This window comes from Akebia trifoliata, chromosome 6, assembly GCF_017979445.1.
Source record: "Akebia trifoliata isolate Shusen 1 chromosome 6, ASM1797944v1, whole genome shotgun sequence".
In the NCBI taxonomy this organism is placed as follows: domain Eukaryota; kingdom Viridiplantae; phylum Streptophyta; class Magnoliopsida; order Ranunculales; family Lardizabalaceae; genus Akebia; species Akebia trifoliata.
Window position 1 is genome coordinate 26,274,167 of NC_141380.1, and position 21,267 is coordinate 26,295,433.

The following is a 21,267-nucleotide window of genomic DNA, read 5'->3' on the forward strand; positions in this document are numbered from 1 at the left end:
CTTAGGGAAAGGGTTCATTTACCCCCACTTGTACCTACTTGCCGTCAACCAAATAGTTCAAAATGATTGGTATTTTTAATCATCGTTTTTTTCTAATAAAAATTAAATGAAAGGGTTAGATAGTAAAATAACATCTGAATTTTAGTGAAAGAGGAGGTAAGTGCAATTATCAAAATAAATATTAAGGGATCTGACATGAAATCTTCTTTATGTTTGCCTCTCATCTACTAGTGAGATTCAAATCCAAGTTTCATGCCTATAAAAGAAAGTTTTGTTTCTCCTACTCTTGATAGTTCAAACATATAGTTTACTCAAAATGGTTTCCGCAATTCATCGTATACTCCACTTGTTGTTTCTCTTTCTTCTTCACCTACCACTATTTACCGTATCTCAGACTTACCAAAACATTAGCTTGGGCTCATCTCTATCTGCTTTAAATGAGAACTCTTATTGGACATCACCTTCAAGTGATTTTGCTTTTGGGTTCCAACCCATAGGGATCAAAGGTTTCTTGCTTGCAATCTGGTTCAACAAAGTACCTGACAAGACCATAGTTTGGTCTGCAAATGGAGCAAATTTGGTACAGAGAGGATCAAAAGTTGAGCTAACTACTGATGGTCAACTCGTTTTGAACGACCCTCAAGGCAGAGAGATTTGGAAAGCAGAATTCAAAGGAAGCAAAGCCGCTTATGCAGCTATGCTTGACACGGGGAATTTAGTAATCGTGAGCGAAAACAATAATAATATATGGGAAAGCTTTGATGTTCCCACTGACACCATATTGCCTACACAGATATTGAATCGAGGAAGCAGACTTGTTTCTCGTCAGACAGAAAGCGATGATTACTCGAGTGGAAGGTTTCATCTTCGGTTTCAAACCGATGGTAATCTCGTGCTTTACACAACTGCTTTCCCAACTGATGATGTTTACTATGCTTACTGGTCAAGCGCGATTCAACAAGTGGGCGCTCAAATGGTCTTCAATGAGTCCGGCTATATTTACCTTACGACAACAAATGGAACGCTATTTAACCTCACAACATCTGGCGCAACTCCAACAAACGATTTCTACCAAAGAGGAACATTTGATTATGATGGAGTTTTTAGGCAATATGTCTACCCAAAAGCACGTCGCGCAAGTAATGGAGGATGGCCACTGTCGTGGTCCACCGTGTTGTACATACCTTCAAATATTTGTACGAGCCTTTTGTGGGCTGTTAGGAAGCGGGGCTTGTGGGTATAACAGCTATTGCAGATTAGACGAGAAACAGAGACATAGTTGTGAATGTCCACCCGGGTATACCTACTTGGATCATAATAACAAGTTAAAAGGATGCAAACAAAATTTCATTTCGCAAAGCTGTGAGGAGGGATGGCAAGAATCATCTCTATTTGACATGAAGGAAATGATGAACACCGATTGGCCACCTTCCCACTTTGAAGCGTATTTATCAGTAAAGGAGAATTGGTGCAGAGAAGCTTGTTTGAGTGATTGTTTCTGCGCGGTAGCCACTTTTAGAGATGGAAACTGTTGGAAGTTGAAGCTCCCACTCTCAAACGGGAGGATTGATTCTGTTCTTGGAGGAAAAGCTCTAATCAAAGTAAGGGAAGATAATTCTTCGGTATCTCTAGTTATAAATTTAATGAAGAAAGATCATTCGACTTTGATCCTTATTGGGTCACTTCTTTTAGGAGGCTCCATGTTCCTGAACTTCGTGATGCTGTCATTGATTTTCTCTCTTCGTTTTCTTCACCTACCATAAGAAATCAAAGAAAATTCACCCGGGCCAAATCACTTCAGGGATGAATCTGCCAAGTTTTACATACGAAGAGCTTGAAAAAGCTACGGATGGCTTTAAAGAAGAATTAGGTAGTGGTGCTTTCGCAACAGTTTATAAAGGGGTGATGGCATCAGATGGTGGAAACTTGGTGGCGGTTAAGAAGTTAGACGAGGTTAAAGAAGGTGAGCAAGAATTTAAAGCTGAAGTAACTGCGATCGGCAGGACCAATCACAAGAATCTAGTCCAATTATTAGGATTCTGCAATGACGGACCACACCGGCTTCTGGTATACGAATTCATGAGCAACGACTCTTTGGCGAGCTTCCTCTTTGGAAGTTCAAGGCCTAAGTGGTACCAAAGAATGCAGATTGCGTTTGGAATCGCAAAAGGGCTCACGTACTTACATGAAGAGTGTAGCACCCAAATCATTCATTGTGACATTAAGCCTCAAAACATACTTCTTGACGACTGTTTTACTGCAAGGATTTCTGATTTTGGATTAGCAAAGCTTTTGAAATCTGATCAGTCTCGTACTAATACGGGTATTAGGGGGACTAAAGGGTATGTTGCCCCTGAATGGTTCAAAAAAATGGCTATCACGGTGAAAGTGGATGTTTACAGCTTCGGAATCTTGTTATTGGAAATCATTTGTTGTCGGAAGAACATTGCAATAGATCTCGAAGATGAAGACAAGGTGACATTGATGGATTGGGCTTATGATTGCTTTAAAGAAGGAAGATTGGATATGTTAGTGGAGAGTGAAGATGAGGCAATGGACAACATGAAGAGGTTGGAAAAGCTTGTGATGATAGCAATTTGGTGCATTCAGGAAGAGCCATCCACTACGTGAAAACCACAAAATTTGACAAAAAAAATTGTTAGCCATGGCCCGACGAATTTTAGAACCCAAATTCTACAGTCACTGGACCACAAATTTCATGGTTTTTCCCCCGTTAAACCCATTATGCTGCGATTGCAACTCTCACTTACTTATGCGATTGCGAGTTTGCGACTCTTTCTCTCTCATACTTTGTGTGTTGCTCTCAATCGATCTTTCTCGATCTCATCTCTCTGTCTCCATTGATCTCATCTCACCTTCAATTTCTCTCTATCTGATCACTCTATCTCTCTCTATCTTTCATCCGTCGAAGTGATCTCTCGATTTCTCAACATTGGAACGATGGAGTGAAGAAGAAGCCATTAACCTCTTGAAATTTCTCTATTGATTTTTAAGGTGAGTCTATCTCTCTTCTCTCTCTCTCTCTGGTTGGTAGATCCATAACACTGTTCAAATTATTGAAGATGAAATCTAGGGTTTCTGATTCCACAAAATATACTAATTTTGATTTTTTATTTTCCAAATGTGTTAATTTTGCTTCATGAAGAAAAATCTAAGAACAGATGAACATTTAATTATAGATCCCAATGACTTTATAGATTTGAGTGTTTTTATATTGTTAGGAGCTTTATTCTTCCATTAATCCACTTAAGATTGAAGTAGTTTGTTTCCAGTCTTTCTTGATGAGATTGAAGAGAACTATCTTATTTAGAATTAGATTAAAATATCTCAACTTGATTACGATGATTTGTTTCTTTGAAAAGTAAGTATTAGGTTCTGGTTACAATTTTTTTGATTTTTAAGCTTTGTGGTTTGTTTTGGTAACTATATTTCTTTGAAGAGTAAGGCAATTCAATGTTTCTGGTCGGTTTGAAAAAGCTCACTATGAAATTAGAAAGTCTAAGGCCTAGGGCACATGGATTAGATGTATGAAATTTTTATTTCTATGCAATAATTTCTGATAATTGTTTGAAGTGTTGCAGATCACATGATACCATTTGATTAAGGAGTGGTGAAGTTTTTGTCCATTGGTTTGCTATTACTTCTTGTTTTGTTTAGTTATTTTCTTTGTCTGAAAATAGGTTTGATGTGATTTAGCAATGCTAATTTTTTTGATCAAAAGCTTAAAGTAACATAATTATATTCAACATGAAAATCGTAGAGACCCAATAAACAAGACCACAAATAACTAAACTAAGTTCTGTCTGTGGTTTATTTTGCTACATTTTTGTTCTACATCATCATTGCTACTCATCATGTATACAATTGAAAACCTCCCAAGACCCATTGAACTGTTCTTATTAGTCATGTTCTTAGTCAGTTCGTTCTCAATCCCACTATAATTTGGTAGAACCATCAAAATATGTCCCATTCTTTGGTAAATCTATATTTCTTTATGTTGGATTTTATTGAATTTAAATCAAAAGAAAGTATAAAACCCTAGCGTTCTTTTTTTCCTGTTTTCGTAGTTGTCTTAGCTCTATTTGGAATTTTTTTTTTGCTAGGTGATTTGGAATTAATTGATACATTAATTTAAGAATAGATTATTGTCAAATGAGGTTTTGAATAATTAATTTTATTTTGCTAGTTTGACTCCATCCTTGACATAGGTATATTTTCTTTTATTATATCTAGTTTCGCCAATTTAATCTTGATTTTCTAATAGTGTGTTGGACATTTGAGTTGCTAATATCACTGCACTATGTGTGTATGTGCGTGCGCGTGTAGACCCTATTGAAGCAATTTTCACTTTTTCTAGTTTAAACGTGTCACAATCCCCTTCCATACCCCTCTCACATAGGTGGAGAACAAAAATGTCAAATACAATCCATGGCCACTAAAATTAAATTTGCAATTAAGCATTCTCTTCTATAGGCTTTCTTTTTTCTCTTCACTATATTTTTTCAGCCATTTTCCAAGAAGTGCACTATTAATTTTCTTAAAAAGTGCCTCAAGTTGAGTGCACCACCCTATTTTGGGTAATAGATCTTGTCCCCTAAACCAAATGAAGTTATTGTTTTCGTCATTTCCCCATAAATAGATGTGTAGGCTCGAGAAAATACTTTTTATGAGTACAATTTTGCCACTTTTAGATAAATACTTCTGTTTTATTTTATTTTATTTTAAAGAAGCCATTCTTATCAAAAACTCAATAAGAAGCCATTCCAAGATCACTCTTGCAGCAGATCCCATCCTATCCTTACTTTCATATCTTCGAATGGTCGACCAACACCATTTGTCTCTTTATCGCATATTTCCTTTTTATTTTTAATCTAAATATGAAATTACCAATAAAAAAATGACTTCCATGATGTTAAGTTCAAATATGTTTGTTATTAGGTCTTGTAACCTTATTTGAAAATGAGGAGTTTGTGACTATTATGTCATTGTTTGGTTCTTGTGCTAATGAAATGACTATATTAATCATTCAGATGGATTATATGAACACTTCACATCCAAATTTTATTGGTGGAAGCAAAGCTGTGGAGGTTGCGATAGAGCAATTGAGATCTTCAGAGGTATTTGCAACTATTTCATTGAAGCCAAAGGTGTAATGGTAATTGTAACTCTTAAAATGGTTTAGTGTAGTCACATTTGAATAACATTATATTTTAGAACAGGGATTTTGTAACCTCAGCCATTGAAAGCATGGTGTGGATGTTGAAAAGCTGACCACATCTGAAAGAGTCAAAAATCTCAAGCAAATCTTGCCAAGTCTGTTGAAAATGGAGTGATGTCTGACAAAGGTATATTTGTTCATGCTATTATTGTCTATCTTCTCCAATTCTGTATTTTGTTTAATATATGGGTTTCTACTTATGGAGAGAGTGGAGAAAAATCTCTAGCTTGGTTGCATATGTTTAACAATTAGTTGGCTGCTTTTTTGTTATATTGACAATTTAATTTTCTAAATACAATGAGTTTTGGTTGAACATATATCTTAAAAGTCCCAAGTACACTTTATATAATTTTTTGTTCCTCATGTGATAGGGAATCCAACCTCCTTCAACTAATGACAAATCAGTATCATCCTGTAAACCCCTGTTCCTTATTCTCTACATTCATGCTACCTCCTTCAACAAATTCATAAAAATAGTTTCTTAATATTGCTAAAAAAATTTGTTGGATACTGGACTTACATGTATGTGCATTAAGGGTTTTGCATGGCACTTATACTATTGTCCTTTTCATTTGATGGTTTATGTTGAACTATTGAACATTCTCTTTATAGCATCATTATTTCCCCCAGTTGGCAAGCTGTCACTAAAGTAGTATGATATTAATTTACATGGGGTTTATGTGATCAATGCACAAAACTATGTTCCTGGTAGGGTGTTGGTTGGACAATGAGTATTCATTCTTTACTTAACCGTTGCAAATATATGAGCATAACCCCTAAGTTGGAAACTAGATTCCCTATGATTTCTTTTGAAGAGTTGGAGTTAAAATTAGTTTACTTGAGTTGTTTGAAGAAATGAACCTTGCCAAAGCACATTTTTAGGTGTTCTTGCTGTTTTTCGTGAGAAAAATTCAAAATTCAAAAAGAGCTTGTTGGTTTGCATTTCTCTTCAGGCTTTTCAATCATAGTTGTTCTAAATGTATTCATTTAAATAGTATATGTCAATCATTGTCCAGCATTGTTAAACTCATTTTTATTTAAAATCTTTGATTTGAGTTTCAACCATTTAAATTAAAATTTCCTTCAGTAAAATCTGTGATCGCAACCTTATGATTAGAATGGTTTGCTGCTAGCTACTAATATAATAAAGTAAAAGGTGAAAAAACCACTTGAATGTTTGGTCTCATTGAGAATGAGGGCCGAAAGTCTATAAAATATAAATAGGCATGTTTAAGCATGTTATAGGTACTTAATTATTTGTTCAATTTCAAAATTAGAAATCATAATTCCACTTCTTGACTTGAGCATTAGTACTGAAGTTTCTTTGGCAGCTACTCTGCCCTTTATTGTCATTCATGAATTAAATGAATTGTCTCAAATCTGATTCATGGTTTGAGTTATTTCTAAAGGAGTACAACTACTTTATTTTTAAAATGCTTGTACTACTTATCAACATAAAGAAATAAAAGGAAAAAACTCTGACTAATATTGAGCAATTTTGGAAGGAAAATGTTGAAGTACATTAAAATTGACATCGATTCTCACATTGCTGACATAGATGTATGTATGGAACCATAGATGCTTTTCATTGAGATATATGAGTGAAAAGCTTCTATGGCTATGTGTGCACCTACACATCAGCAATGTGAGAATCGATGTCAATTTTAGTGTTATTGCAGCAAGACTCATTTTAAAATTATAGGTGATTGCCCTCCCTGTGCAATGGGTTTGTCACTGATAAGGAGAATTAATCTTAGGTGGTCCAATCCCCCTGTAAATATGCGGAAAAAATCCATGTAAACATGTCTGCCACTAAATTTAAAATTATAGTTATGTTATTTCTTCACTCTATGAACATGGATTAAAATGTTATCGCATCTTCTATACCCTGTACAAAGTGTCATACTTGATAAAGTGTAGTACTATAATACTAACATTTTCATGTTTGTGTGTGAGGCTACATTGGAATTGGAGTTGGACGATAATAGTGGTGTACTTCTTCTTCCTCGTACTCTGGGATGCATTCAAGAATAGCATCACTACTGAAATCTAGGGTAATTCCTTCAATCTCTAATGATGGAATAACCACTCCTACGAAAAGATAACTGTTTTCTTAAGTTAAAGAAAACTTGAATAATAGTTAAACTTATTTTATCTTTCCTTGATGACCGTTACAGATTCTCATTGCATGTTGTGCTAATTCCAAAGAGTATATTTAAATGGTTTGGTGTCTTATACTTGTAATGTTGATTTAGTTTTGTTTATTATATATTGAGGGTAAACTTTTGTGGCATAGCTTTGTTATAATAGTACTTGCAATGGCAATCTTATGTGGCATAGCTTTGTTATGGTAAGAGTTTCAAAGTCATTGGTACACTCACATGCACTCATGTCCAAAGGAGACAAGATTTATGGTGTCAATTGAGTAGTTAATCAAAATAACGCATAAGGAGTACACGTAGTGTACAAGCTAAGTTAGGGAGTTAAATCTACCACTCGACGGGTGCCAAAAATATATCCTAGGCTGAAAATGACCCTTCCAAGTATGCCACACTCTATATAACAGAAGTATGAGTATGAAGTTTGTGAATGTTGACATAATAAACTTGTGTTTAAAACCCACCTCACCTTCAAGTTACCGATTCCATTAAAAACAGCCATGCCCAGAAGCACATAATACATTTTATAATTGTTACATTAACATAGATGTCCAATAAAATGAACTATTTGCCAAAGAAATTTGACCATATTCGGAAGACACCAAGCTGCTTGTTGAACTTTGGATCTACTGTTTTTAGTTATCAATTTGTATTGAATTTGTTTTAAACTTGAGATCTACAACATTAGTTTCAATGTAGAGGAAATTTAATTAATCTTGTCTTGACATCTGGATTTTAGTTTCTAGTTTTTAATTCAAGTCTATATTTGTTTGTGTTGGCAAAAGATATTTATTTTTTGATGATCTCTCCAAGCTAGATCTGGAGAGAATCAAGCCTCTGAAATAATTTTTCTGAAAGTCTTGTATTGCGGCAAAGATGGCGGCGACATTGCCTTGGAGTTATACTACCAGCAATGGTGGTAGCCATTGAGCTAATGATCTGGTATTACTTTGACTCTGTCACTTGCATTGTTTTATTTTGATCCATTGTAGCACTTTAGGCCACTCCCAACATAGAACTGACCATGTTCTCTTATCAATCATTAAAATATAACTAAAATGGAGGCCTTGAAGAACACCATCTCTCTCATTGTTTGAAAGATATTGTTTCTTTGGAATTTCGTTTCATTTCCTTATTCCCTTCTTAATAACAACTTTCAAGAGCCATCAGTTCCTTTTGTTTTTATTGACATCGAGATGCAGAGAGAGGCTTATAACTCTCCATATGTAGGAGTTGGAGTTGCGGCTGGAGCTGCAGTTCAAGAAGAGGAGCCACAGTATAATGTGAAGAAATAAGGAGAGATTATAATGGTATGTTCTTATCAAGCTTCCATTTCTCTTCTCGGTATCTACTTCCAAAATGGACTACATCATGGTGACATTCCTCTGTCTTTCTATTTTCTCTCTTTAACCCTTTCACTTGCCTTTTTTTGCTTCTTTGATAGAGATGTTTTTAGAACACAAATTAAGATTTCTTTCCAAATTCCTCCAACAAATAGGCAGAGTGTTTGGAGGACTTACTTTCTTAATTTCAGTATTAATGACCCTTTCTCCAATTATCATCAAATGGGTATGTGTTTTTGGGATCATTACATGTGCCATCTCTTTGCTTTGGTTTCTCATTTACTAGAGAAGACTACCGCCACCAACACCACAAGTGATCAACTGGTTGGTTGCTACTGATGATATTAATGCAAGAATTATTGATCAACCCATGATTAGGATGGGGATGGGAATGGAGCTGCAGCCAGTCCATATTGATGAATCGCTTATCGTTCACATGTGTATTGCTAATTTTCATTACTTTGGGTTGATGCATAACTTTCTTTTTTTCATTTTCAATGGTAAATTTATTCTTATCTTTTATAAGGGAAATCTAAACCTTGAGGAAAATAAGCGGACACAACAGAGCGGAGAGAGCCAGAAGAGATCAAAGGCATCATGACCATTTGCTTCTGATTGTATTTTATTTCTAAGAAATTATGTGACTCAATTTCATTTATAAGTGCCCAATTACTTTAATTAGAGCTTGTTTAATAATGGAATTTCAATATATAATATGAATTTTGAGCTGTTTAGTTTAATTTGGAGCTTGTTTTATGATTTTTGTTTTGTTTTTTATTTTTCTGATTTTTTTATTACTATTTTGTCTATTGTGATTGGTGAATTAGAGGACCGTCCTATTGTTTGTTAAACCTCCATATTTGACGACCATACTCTATGGATTTTTTTTAAGCTCATTCTCCAAGAATTTGATAGTTCAGGGCCATCAAAAAAAAATTCTACAATAAAATATTTGACGGGCATATTTGATGGGATGGTCCGTCAAATTTCTCAAAATTTGACGGGTTGAGACCGTCAAATATGGGCTTTTTTCACATAGTGATCGCTTAGACCTACAATGAAAAAAGTTACACAAATGATTGAAGGATCCGTCGAAGTTTCTGTGCCCCCTGACCCTTCATCCTTCATTAGTTCAATTGGTTGAAAGTTGAAACAACAGTTTTATATGTATGTGTGTGGACCTAGATATGGGGAATTAAAGGTCCTAACAATCTATGTTGAAGCTTACTTATATATGTCGGAACACTATGTTTGTGGGTCTGTTGTTTAATCATTTATAGTCGAGTTAGCATGGTCTTGAATGAACTACTTTGGAAAACACAATTGAGTCAGTGATTTTATTCAAAATTAATTCTGCTCATACAATTATGTTACCTTCAATTTCATGATTTGATTCACAAACCAACAATCACATGTTGGGTTCTATGTAGTTGTGACCTTCCATGTACTGCCTTGATAATAATTAGAAGAAAAAAAAAAAAAACAAAACCTTTTTCATAATTGATGACGAGCCATTACACAATTTATAAGCAAAAGGGATGAACAAGTCTCGATAAATATGATATTAGAAGAGCATCACATGTGAAATTTGCTAAGAAGAGACGGAATTTTGTACACAACAACAATTGTATTGAAGTATTAACTATATAACATTAAATATGCTGTCCATAGTATTCCTTTTTATTTTTTTTGTTAAGCAGAAAACAAGTAAATTCGATTCCTAAATTCTTATATCTATCTATATAAAAGTACTCACTCACTTTGGTCATTCTCTTCTGCTATGATTCTGTTTATGAGAATGATTGAATCATCTTGTCAAACATGGAACAAGCAATTGCTCAAATATTATTCAAGTATTCTTAAGAAATTTCAATATTTGTTAGCCATGGCTGGTGTTTGATTCGCGCGGACAAACTGTAATTGTTATGTATGCCATGTGTTATTAGAAAAAAAGTAGAATGCCTTTGATGCTCAAATATCGGCCACTTCTGAAGTTGTTCTTAAGAGGAGGTTTTATCAACATTAGCTATTATGTTTCTGCCTTTAATTATGTTGGTAGTATATTGACGCAGGGCGATGATGTCTAAATCATATATATATATTCATTTTTTTTTTTTTGCACTAGAGGAAATTTTTTTCTTTTTCATGGATTATAAATTGATAGCCAACTTGTTTATGAGATTTTCTTTCTTTCTTTTTCAGAGTAAGTGAGACTGAAAGAATGTAATCCTTTTTTTCGTGGAAATAGTGAATAGATTTCATTGCTCATGGATGTTGGTAATCTTGCTGAAAAACGTAAATTTCGTGTCAATCTCTTTAATTTTTTATTTGGGTAATTTAGATTGTTTTCATGGCTTCTCATGCCCAATTGTTCAACTATAGTGATGAAAAATTACTCGAGGATAAGTGGGCATTATCACAAAAAAGTTAAGTAGCCAGTTTTAATAATTTTATTACGGTTTTTCCTATCATTTCATTCTCAAGTATCAGATTATTTAGGAAATTCTATTTTCAATTTTTAAAAATAATTATTTTATAGTTAAAAACACTTAATTATATATGTTAATGCAAAGATCTTGGCAAGAGTTTTTTCAATAGTTCTATTTTATTTATTTTATAAAATAGAAGGCAAAAAGTTTTGAAAATTAAATATAGTCTAAGACCTTATGGGTAATTAGCATTCTCCAACACTTATTTCTCTAATAATGCTTATATTCATTTTGTCTTTTAATGAAAACAAATAAGGGTATGATGATCTTTTACACAATAAATTCTTGTTTGCATTGATTGCTAAATCCTTTATTGCAACAAGACATTTAATTTTAAAGATTAAATGCCCTTAGTATTTATTATAAAAGAGATTATTTTAATTAAATAAATAAGCATTTATTATGTAATAAAAGGTTAATATATCCTTGTCTTTTTTGCTAAGAATCGTGCTGGGGTGACACAGGATTTACTATGATTCTCTCAATTCTGACGTAGACATGTATACATAACCATAGATGATTTTTACTCGTATCGCAAGGAAACACATCTATGGTTATGTGCACATCCCATGTCAGACTTGGGAGAATCGTAGTAAATACCTTGTGTTATTCCAGCATTTTCCTTTTAGTAAATGACAAAATTGGTAGGGATATTATTGAAAATAAAAAAGTATTGGAAAATACTAATATCCCAATGAAATACCAACTTGGGGCCAGGGAATCTGCTCTTTCTATGGTCTCAAGTTTGAATCCCACTACCCATAAAAACCCTTGGTGGCCACGCACTGCTCCACGTAATGGGGTATAGCCTGAGTGCGGGGCATAGGGACTAGTCTGGTGCGTGCAAGCTATCCTGGATACACTTCGAAGTTTACATCTTCTCCAAATACGTAAGCACTAAAAAAAGAATGGGTACTATTACTACTACTAAGAGCCTTATTAGACTGACTACTACTACTAAGTTGAAAAACAGAAGTGGGTACTAGGGGAACCGAGTACGTCCAAGAGATACAATCCATTCACTTCACGTCCACTTCCAATCGTCCTCTTCGACCCTAGATCCTGAAAGACACAATGAGAGGGATAAAAGGTTACACTGCAGTTCAAATTTTTAGTAAGACTACTAATAGATATAAGGTCAGTAGTAAGTTGAGGAACATGAAGTGTGTTATGTAGGGATAACGAAGATGTAATAAGAAAATGACATTGACCAGCTATAGAAGACAAAGAAGCATCAGTCAGGCGAACCTTGCGATGACCAGAACAAACACTATAAGTTTGAAAAAAAGAAGACGTACCGGTCATGTTATCTGAGGCACCAGAATCAATGATTCATGGTAAGGAAATTGTGGAAACATTGTGTGCAGATGCAAAGGTACCTGAGTGAGCGAAGGTAGATACCGACTGAGATGAGGTCTCCATCTGATTGAAGAATTTCCTAAACTTGTCAAGCTCGACTTGGGATAGAGATACTAACTCCAATGAGGAAGTAGGAGCTAAAGAATGTGCTAAATCAGTTGTCTGCTGAGAGACTACATGAGCTAAAGATCGTTAAGACTGTTGACGGTTCTAATTAGGATGACCATGAAGTACATAACAATGAGCCTTCACATGACCCAACTTTCCACAATGATCACACTTATATCGTTGACGAGTAAGCAGAGATCCACCGGAGGACTGTGGAAAGGTAGGCGAGCAAGTATAACGGAATGATCTCCTGAAGAAAGAGGTAGGACAGCGGCATGACGACTCTCATCAGCTAAGACATAAGAATACGCAGTTTGGAGGGATGGAAAAGGATCCATACCCAATAAATGAACTCTCACATACTCAAACTCATCCCGGAGACTTGCTAGAAACTGAAAAACCCGATTCTTGTCTAGAATTGATGCATACAATGTCTCATCAAGAGGGTCCTTCCAAGCGTAGTACGATGAATAAAATGTCAACTCTTCCCACCGAGCACGTAGTTGTGATATATACCTAGTAACAGAAGAGTCACCTTGCGAGAGACGAGAAATCTCACGCTCTAGGTTAAAAATCTGGACATTGTTTTGTCGTTGCAAGTAAATACTCTTTGCGGAATCCCATATCTGTTTTGCTGTCGAGGAGAACATAAAACTAGTTGCAATGTGTGGTTGCATAGATGAAACCAGCCAAGAACGAACCATAGAATCATTAGCAAACCACTGGGAGTAAGAACTGTCGGTCTGTGTAGGTTGTTTGTCCGCCCTGTGAGGCAACCGATCTTCTTTTTTCCACCAATGAACATTTCAATCGATCGTGCCCAAAGAAGATAGTTAGGACCATCTAATTTCACGGTAGTGATTTGAATGCTGGGAAAGTCGGTTGAATGAGACGGAAAATCACTCGATCCATTATTAGTACCAGTGATCGAGGAATAGGATAACTCAGAGGCCATCAAATAATCCGAGTACTTTAGATTGAAGAGAGTTCAAGAAGATGAGGGCACAACTCCCTATGATAAAGTGATAAAGGTGACAATGTACAATCAAAAGAGTTGTAAGGGCTGATTAAGCACTATTGTGGGTGACCCCAAGTAATCATTACCGCAAGTATAAGTAATCAATGTGCAAGATAAGTGGGAGAACAGCCTCAAACAACACCCTGATGTGATCGAAAAACTTCGTAGGTGTTCAAAAAAACTACCGGCACCTTCATATAACCACTACGGGAATCAAAAAATTAAAAAACACAGCCACCTGCTGTGTCGTACAGGTCAGAATAGCACCTTCCCAGTGTCGTTTGCTGAAGATTAAACTACCTGCTATGGTTGTAAGGCTCAGACAGCCACCAGTTGTGTCGCACGAAGCAGAACAGCCACCTGCTGTGATTGCAGATGTCCAGACTGCCACCAGGAGTGTCGCACGACCTCACTACAACCATCAGGGGTGTCGCACGACCTCACTACAGCCACCGGGGGTGTCGTATGACCTCACTATAGCCACCAGGGGTGTCGTACGACTTCACTACAACCACTAGGGGTGTCGCACGACTGAGATGCAACCACCTTAGGTGTCGCATGCCCTAAACAGCATCGTTGCTGTGAGTATAGCCTGATCGCAGGCTCTAAACCACCTTAACTTCCTATCGCATGGGTTTTGCAGCAACAAAGAACCCCCGTAGGGGTGATATGGGTGGAAGACGAGTGCTGTAGAGTTTTTTTTTTAAAGGAAGAATGAGTCGATTGAGTTTGTAGTGGAATAAGAAGAAGTTCGACAGTGATTCAGATCGTAGGCTCTGATACCAAGTTAAAGTTGAGAGAAAAAGATTATTTGATAATTAGCCCTAATTAGGCTTTAAAGTGTTTACATAATCTAAGTAGGTAAAAAGACCAAAAAGGACATCTAGCCTTATTTCAATAGTTATACCCACTGAATTAAACGAGTTAATTTCACAAGTTAAAAGTTGTTACCATGCATGCATTTGATAAATAAATCCAACTCTGAGAAGTAGAGTTCTCGTTCTCATAACATGTCAGTTGGTTCTGACCAGCAAGTAAACATCCTCACCCTTCATCAGCATAACCAAAACACATGAATCCATGAGAGCTTCTGTGTTTTCACACAGGCCTTAATAAAAATGACAATGATAACACTAACAAACACTTCAATCTAATGGATGAAGAATATAATACTTGAGACCAAAAACATTTACTCAAAATGGACTAATATACCTGCATAACCTCGACTGGTCATGAGAGTAGTATCTCTAAATTTTGAGGAACTTTTTTATAAGTTCATCAACAAGTTTAGAATAGTGGGAAATTTTGAAGTTGGCAAAATCCAAAGTAGACCATAACACTACTTATGTGACATAGGACTTTATGTATCATAAAGATCTCAAGTTGGTAGTATTTTGTAATGTTTGTCAAGATGCTAATCATCTGACACTTGAATATCATGACTTAATACAAATAAGCCAAATAATCCATACATGCAATGCACATGAACAAAATGTTTATTAGGAAATCAACAAGATTGAAGGGAAGCTTGAATGGAAACTTATATAAATAAGAATTAAGACAACTATTAAGGTCACTCAATAGCTTTACTAGGCCATGGTTGCTTAATCTTTGCTTGTATCCTTAAGAATCTACACTTGCAATGCACGTTTTTATTTATTCTTTTAATTATTTGACTTTTAGCATAAGATTTACATGTCAGGCCCTAACACCAAGATGTGATAAGAGAGGCATTCTTGTAGTAGCACCACCCTCACAATGTTACTCCTAGCAGTTGTTACCTGCAAAATGTTGTAATTACACTCTTGAGAGTTTTATATAATAAACATACAGGCCTTTTAAAAGTTAGAGTATAAGGACAAATAACAAAATCAATAACAATTACAATTTCCTCATCCCCTTCAGCTTTATTGACCAAAAGAATAATAGGTCCTATACCAGATGATGGGGGAGATCCAGGAATAATGCTCTCAACCTGAATGCCACATTAAATCCAAGATTTGTACCGTTCCAAAACTAATAAATAAATTGAAATATTTATGGAAAATCAATTCGAAACTAATAATTCATCTAAAACTTACTAAAAATCAATTATTCTATAATCCTACAACTCGAGATTTGTTCTTTGCAACTCTTTCCTCAAATAGAGAAAAAAAACCCTTAAAAATTTTAGGCTTTTTATTTCTATAGCAAAAATCCAGATACACATGAAATTCATTTATCTATGCAACAGAAAACACCAACAAATCTGAAAACAAATCATGCACACATGATTTGTAAATTCAAATAAAATGGGACTATCTAGATGACATATGGAACAAATGAATCATATATAAAACTAAATTCTTGATCATACAAAACCATGCATGTATGTTTTTAAAAAAGTTCATGGCTACTTAGTTTTCTAAAAGACATCAAGAAACAAACAGTAGGTCAGCTGAGGGGTAGCCCCAATGAAAAAACAGCCAACAAATAAATATTACTTTTCCATCTTTCCCACAAACCTATGCAACAAATATTAACCTTATTAGAATAAGATCATACATGCAAATAAAAAAGTAAATGAAATAACATGAATATACCTTTGCACCGGCATTGTGTTAGCTTTAGAAATAAGTTTGGGACTAGGACCTATAAATGCAAATGATTTTCCTCTTTTAGATGGTGACGAATTAAATTATCTAGTTTTAAGCTTAAAGGCATGAATATCAATCTATTGGATCTCACTCAAATAAAATCATTTAGTGTCATTCCTCTTTTAGATCATGTGGGATTTATTTAGACTTATATAGAATTAAGCAATAAGTTCCTTACTGCTATTGCAGTCATGCTTAGAGACCCCAATAGCAAGCTATTGCAAATGACCTTTTCCCAAAACACTGAGAAATGTATATGTATGCTTAGGGTTATAAAGGCAATTTTCCCATAATCAGAATCATAAATTGACTACAACAAACACCATTTTTCGACAATTTTGAATTTTCAAAATTCATGGACCAATGTAACTAAGGATCAATAGGCTAATGTAATAAAGCAAAAGTGTTGCATTCTTAAAAGGAAAGTGAATTCTTTATGGTGTAAAATATTGCACTAATTAGGGTGCACAAAATTAAGACCCTAACAATGCTTCGATGAACCATCCACATTGATTTTGAACCATCTAAAATCACTTTTTTCTTGCATGCTCCTGATTAAAGAATGAATTTCATCACAAAATGGTCAAAAGTTTTCCAATGAGTGAATTTCTAACTACAAGCCTAGTTGTATAGTTTGTGTAGTGTTTTCCTTTACACATATAGCTTTCTAATTTGGGTTAAAGAATTGCTAAGAACCAATATGGTATATTTAAGTGGTTTCTACCTAAACTTAAGTTCTCTCTCTCAATACAATTGAGAGGTGTTACATACATAATTTGATTAGATCATAAAATATAATGAAAGACAAAGATTATAGACCAATTCAAGATAGTCAATCTCCAAAATCCAATAAAAGATTCAATAAGTATTTTATCTGCATAATTTCATTTATTTAAGCTCAAAAGCAATATAAATTTTAAATACAAGACGTAAATTACACCCTAAAACATTATTCTAAACTACCTACTATCTTACGCATTCAAGGAACTACACATGACTCAACTTCTCTTGCAACAAGACTATGATCCTATGCACTCTACCTATTCTAACTATTCTTCCCCTACAAGGACTTGATTCGATACACCTCATACACCCTAAACTACACCATATCAAGAGCTATAAAATATTTATTTTGACTTACCAATAATCCATTTTAGTGTTTTTGATTGAAAATAAAGCTCTAAATCCTACACTCATGAAATATTTGGGATTCAAAATCACATCATGAATATCTGAACTAACACATATTTAAGTGTCGAAATAAGTAGGTTTTTTGATACAATGTGAAATCCACAATTTTTTGGGATAAAATCTTAAAATTCAAGTTAAACACTAAGTAAAAGGTGGCTTGTGATTTGATCTAATTCATACAAACAGATAATAAAAGAGATAAGAGATTTAAAATTGTAATGGTTTCTCTTAATTTAGATTTAGGTTTTATTGGTAAAAATCCATTTGTTTCTCAATCAAATTAGCGTGCAAGATGAAGGATTGGTTTAATTTCAGGGTTAAAAACAGAACATCTCCAGAGAAAAAAATTGGGAGATTAAGAAAACCTAGATTCATACCTGAACGCGGTCTTCGTGTCCTTCATTTGTTTTGTAACCTTAATCCAACTGTTCAAACTCGAATAAGATATTGATTGAAGGATTGAGAGTGATGTGAGTGAGAGAGAAGGAAAATACGAGAGTGATGGAGAGGAATTACTAGAGAAAACGAGAGATCGAGAGAGAAACCTCTATTCAGTAGGTTAGGGTTTTTAATCTCAAAACGATTGAGAAAGATAGAGAGAAAGAGAACCTTCCCCTCCTCAGCTCTCCCATACTGACAAGTTGGGTTTTATTTATTTATTTCTTTTCTATTTAAAAAAAAAAAAAAAAAAAAGCCTCTGCCTAAACCCCACGAATTCAACTACAAAAAATTTGACGATTTGAAAACATAAATCTTGTCGTCATATTTGGACTTTTTTCACGTAGTGTTCGTTATCCAAAAAAAAAAATCTTAGACGTTACCATTCTCATATATATATATGACACATACTTTTGAAGAGTGAATATATTAAGGGAATATTTTGTATAGCTTAAAAGAGAAAATTTGACTATTAACTTTAACCATACATGCTTGTCACTCATATCTTGATCACACACCTCTTGTTCAACAAAGTGTGAATCGAAGTCAAGCTTGAGTTCACTCCAATATTATTCTTATTTTAGAAAGAGCTTAAGTGGGCGAGACCCAAAGCTCTATCTATTTAGGCCCACTGAGGGCTGGAGCCTGGTACTTCAGTCAAAGCTCGATGCTATTAAGAACCTCCAAAGCCCAGCTGAACTTTACCCTTCTATAATAATCAATCCTACTTATTTAGCTCAACTTGCAATGAATAAGAGGTAGAGGTCTAAGTTAAGTCTGTCGGCCTTCTGACTGAGCCCGATTTGCTCGAAAAAAGAAGGGTTAGGGACGTGATCTTGGGCACATAGAAATATGGTCGGCAAAATTTTCAACCCCAATAAATATAGGTCGACCCAAGTAAGCCCATAATAATGCCCAAAAAAAGTAAGCCGATCTGTTAGTGTAATTTAGATGTTTATATTATGTATGGATAGATGTATGATTTTATAATACTAAATAACTAAACATATTATAAAGGAGAGCATTGAGAGGCCAAACATTGTGCCAAACAATTTTTATTTTTCAAAATATGGTTTAGAAGTCTTGAAATGGGCTGAGTTTTTGTGAGTATGATCCTATGGCGAAAAGATCACCCTCACAAAAAAAATCAGCCCATTCTAAAACTTCTATTCCCATCAAAACTGATTTACAAATAATTGACAGTCCACATTTCTTCAATTTGTAAACTAAGGTTAGAAGTTTCAAAATGAATTGTTTTTTTTTTAAGGATGATAGAGATAATCCTCACAAACAAAAGAAAAAAAAAATCAGCCCATTCCGAAACTTGTAACCGATATTTTGCAAAATGCTTGGTTCTCTTTGAGGCCTCCGAATGCTTCCCTATTATAAATACTAAGTTTTCAATTAGAATAAGACATTGGATCCCTACTTTCATGAAATAAATATAAAATGATTTGGAAAAACACATGAATTTCAATATATTTTTATTTATTATAGAACCTTAAAATCAATTAGCCGGGTGAGTCCATTACGGCCTGGCTCGAGCATAGTGAACTTAGGCACGATAGAGGATAGTGAAGCCCAACTTGAATCTGCCCATGGAAACAACTACTATTTCCTCCCTCAAATATATAGATAGAACATGAGGAAAATCTAACGAAAGGTAGGCTCTATTGGCAAAGTGTTTCAGTGAATATTTGAGATATCTTTGTGTTTCCAAGAATATGATACACCCTCATTGATCTTGATCTACTCTAATATTTTACCTTCAATGAACTTAAATAAATATTATTTATTTATTTATTTTAAAATATTAAAACTTATTCTTAAATATTTATAAAATTAGTATCTCTTTATAATTTGATTCATTTAAGTCAACTCACAAGTTTTTGAGTTTACTCTTCTCAATGGTCATTTAACTATTTAAGCCAAATTTAGTTTTTAAAACTATATATGGTTGAGATGGAAAGACTTTTAGGGATTCCCTAGAAAATTGATTCGTGAAAACACCTATAATGTTCCATTGTATATATATATATATATACTTTTTTTTAAGGTTTAATTGAAGTTAGGTGACTTTGTGCCTAGTCCTCTTCCAATAGACTTCAAGAGCAATGTCGTTTTTTTTTTTTTTTCCATATTTTGAGACAACTCTGACAAATTCATACGACTTTTTCAATTGACGCGGTTTCACTAATTACTTCACATCTTCTCATCCATTATTACAATGGTTGTGATGTTGAGGCGGCTTTCTCTTTTTCTATTTTTTTTTAAATAGCATTTCATTCAAAAAAAAAAAAAACACCAGGCCAGTTGAGGTGACCAACCTAGCAAAACCTTACAAATAAGGCTACTCATGCAAAATACACCGAATCCCATCCCAATTATAAAGAAAATCCTTCTAAACTCTTTATAGACTTTGGACCAATAAAAAATAAGACCCAAAATCGATATCATCGTATATGTACAATCTTTCTGTTTCCCTTAAAAAATGCGCCTATTTCTCTCGAGCCACACCCCCCAACAAATTGCGAATGGTGTAATACTCCACAATAACCTTATCAAGCCACCAAATGAGAAACCAATTGTCGACGAATAAGTGAATAGATCCTTTACTGTTTTAGGTAGGCAAATTAGTACTCCATAAAAGAAGTGAGCCCAAATACCATGTGCAAACTTAGAATGAAGGAAAAGATGATTCGATGATTCTCCATTATCAATACAAAGCACACAACAACTCACCCCGTACAGACCACGCCGCATCAAAAAGTCTACTGTTTGAATCCTTCCTAAAGACACTGTCCATGTGAAGAAAGCAATTTTACTTGGCACTTTCGGAGTTGGAAATACTCTGCCCGAACTCAATTCGATGCATGAAGCGTCATCAACTAATCTACCAACTTCTTCAATTTCCAATTCATCGATGCCTCTTCGAAAGCCAAAGTCCCATGCCCATTCTCCCTCTATCAAACATCGACAGTATGTGATTGGGAGCTCTTTTTTTGAGGATATGGAGTACGGAGTTGGAAATACCTCCATAAGGGGACAGTTGCCACACCAGATATCTTCCTAGAATCTTATCCGGTTGCCTTGACTCACTTTGAACTTGATTCTCATCCTGAATAATAAAATGATCTTCATGATGCCTTTCCACATCCAGCATCCATGTGAATGTCTAACTGGCTTACTTTCCCACCCTATTTGATTCAAGCCATACTTGCTCTCTACAACTTGTCTCCACAAACTATTCACGTCAGTCCCAAACTTCCAAAGTCACTTCCCCTTCA

General features: G+C 34.7%; 1 pseudogene; it reads left to right on the forward strand.

Annotated features, from left to right (window-relative positions):
- The first annotated feature begins 316 nt into the window (after nucleotides 1–316).
- LOC147400539 (G-type lectin S-receptor-like serine/threonine-protein kinase LECRK3) lies at nucleotides 317–10,028 on the forward strand (annotated as a pseudogene).
- Nucleotides 10,029–21,267: the final 11,239 nt, after the last annotated feature.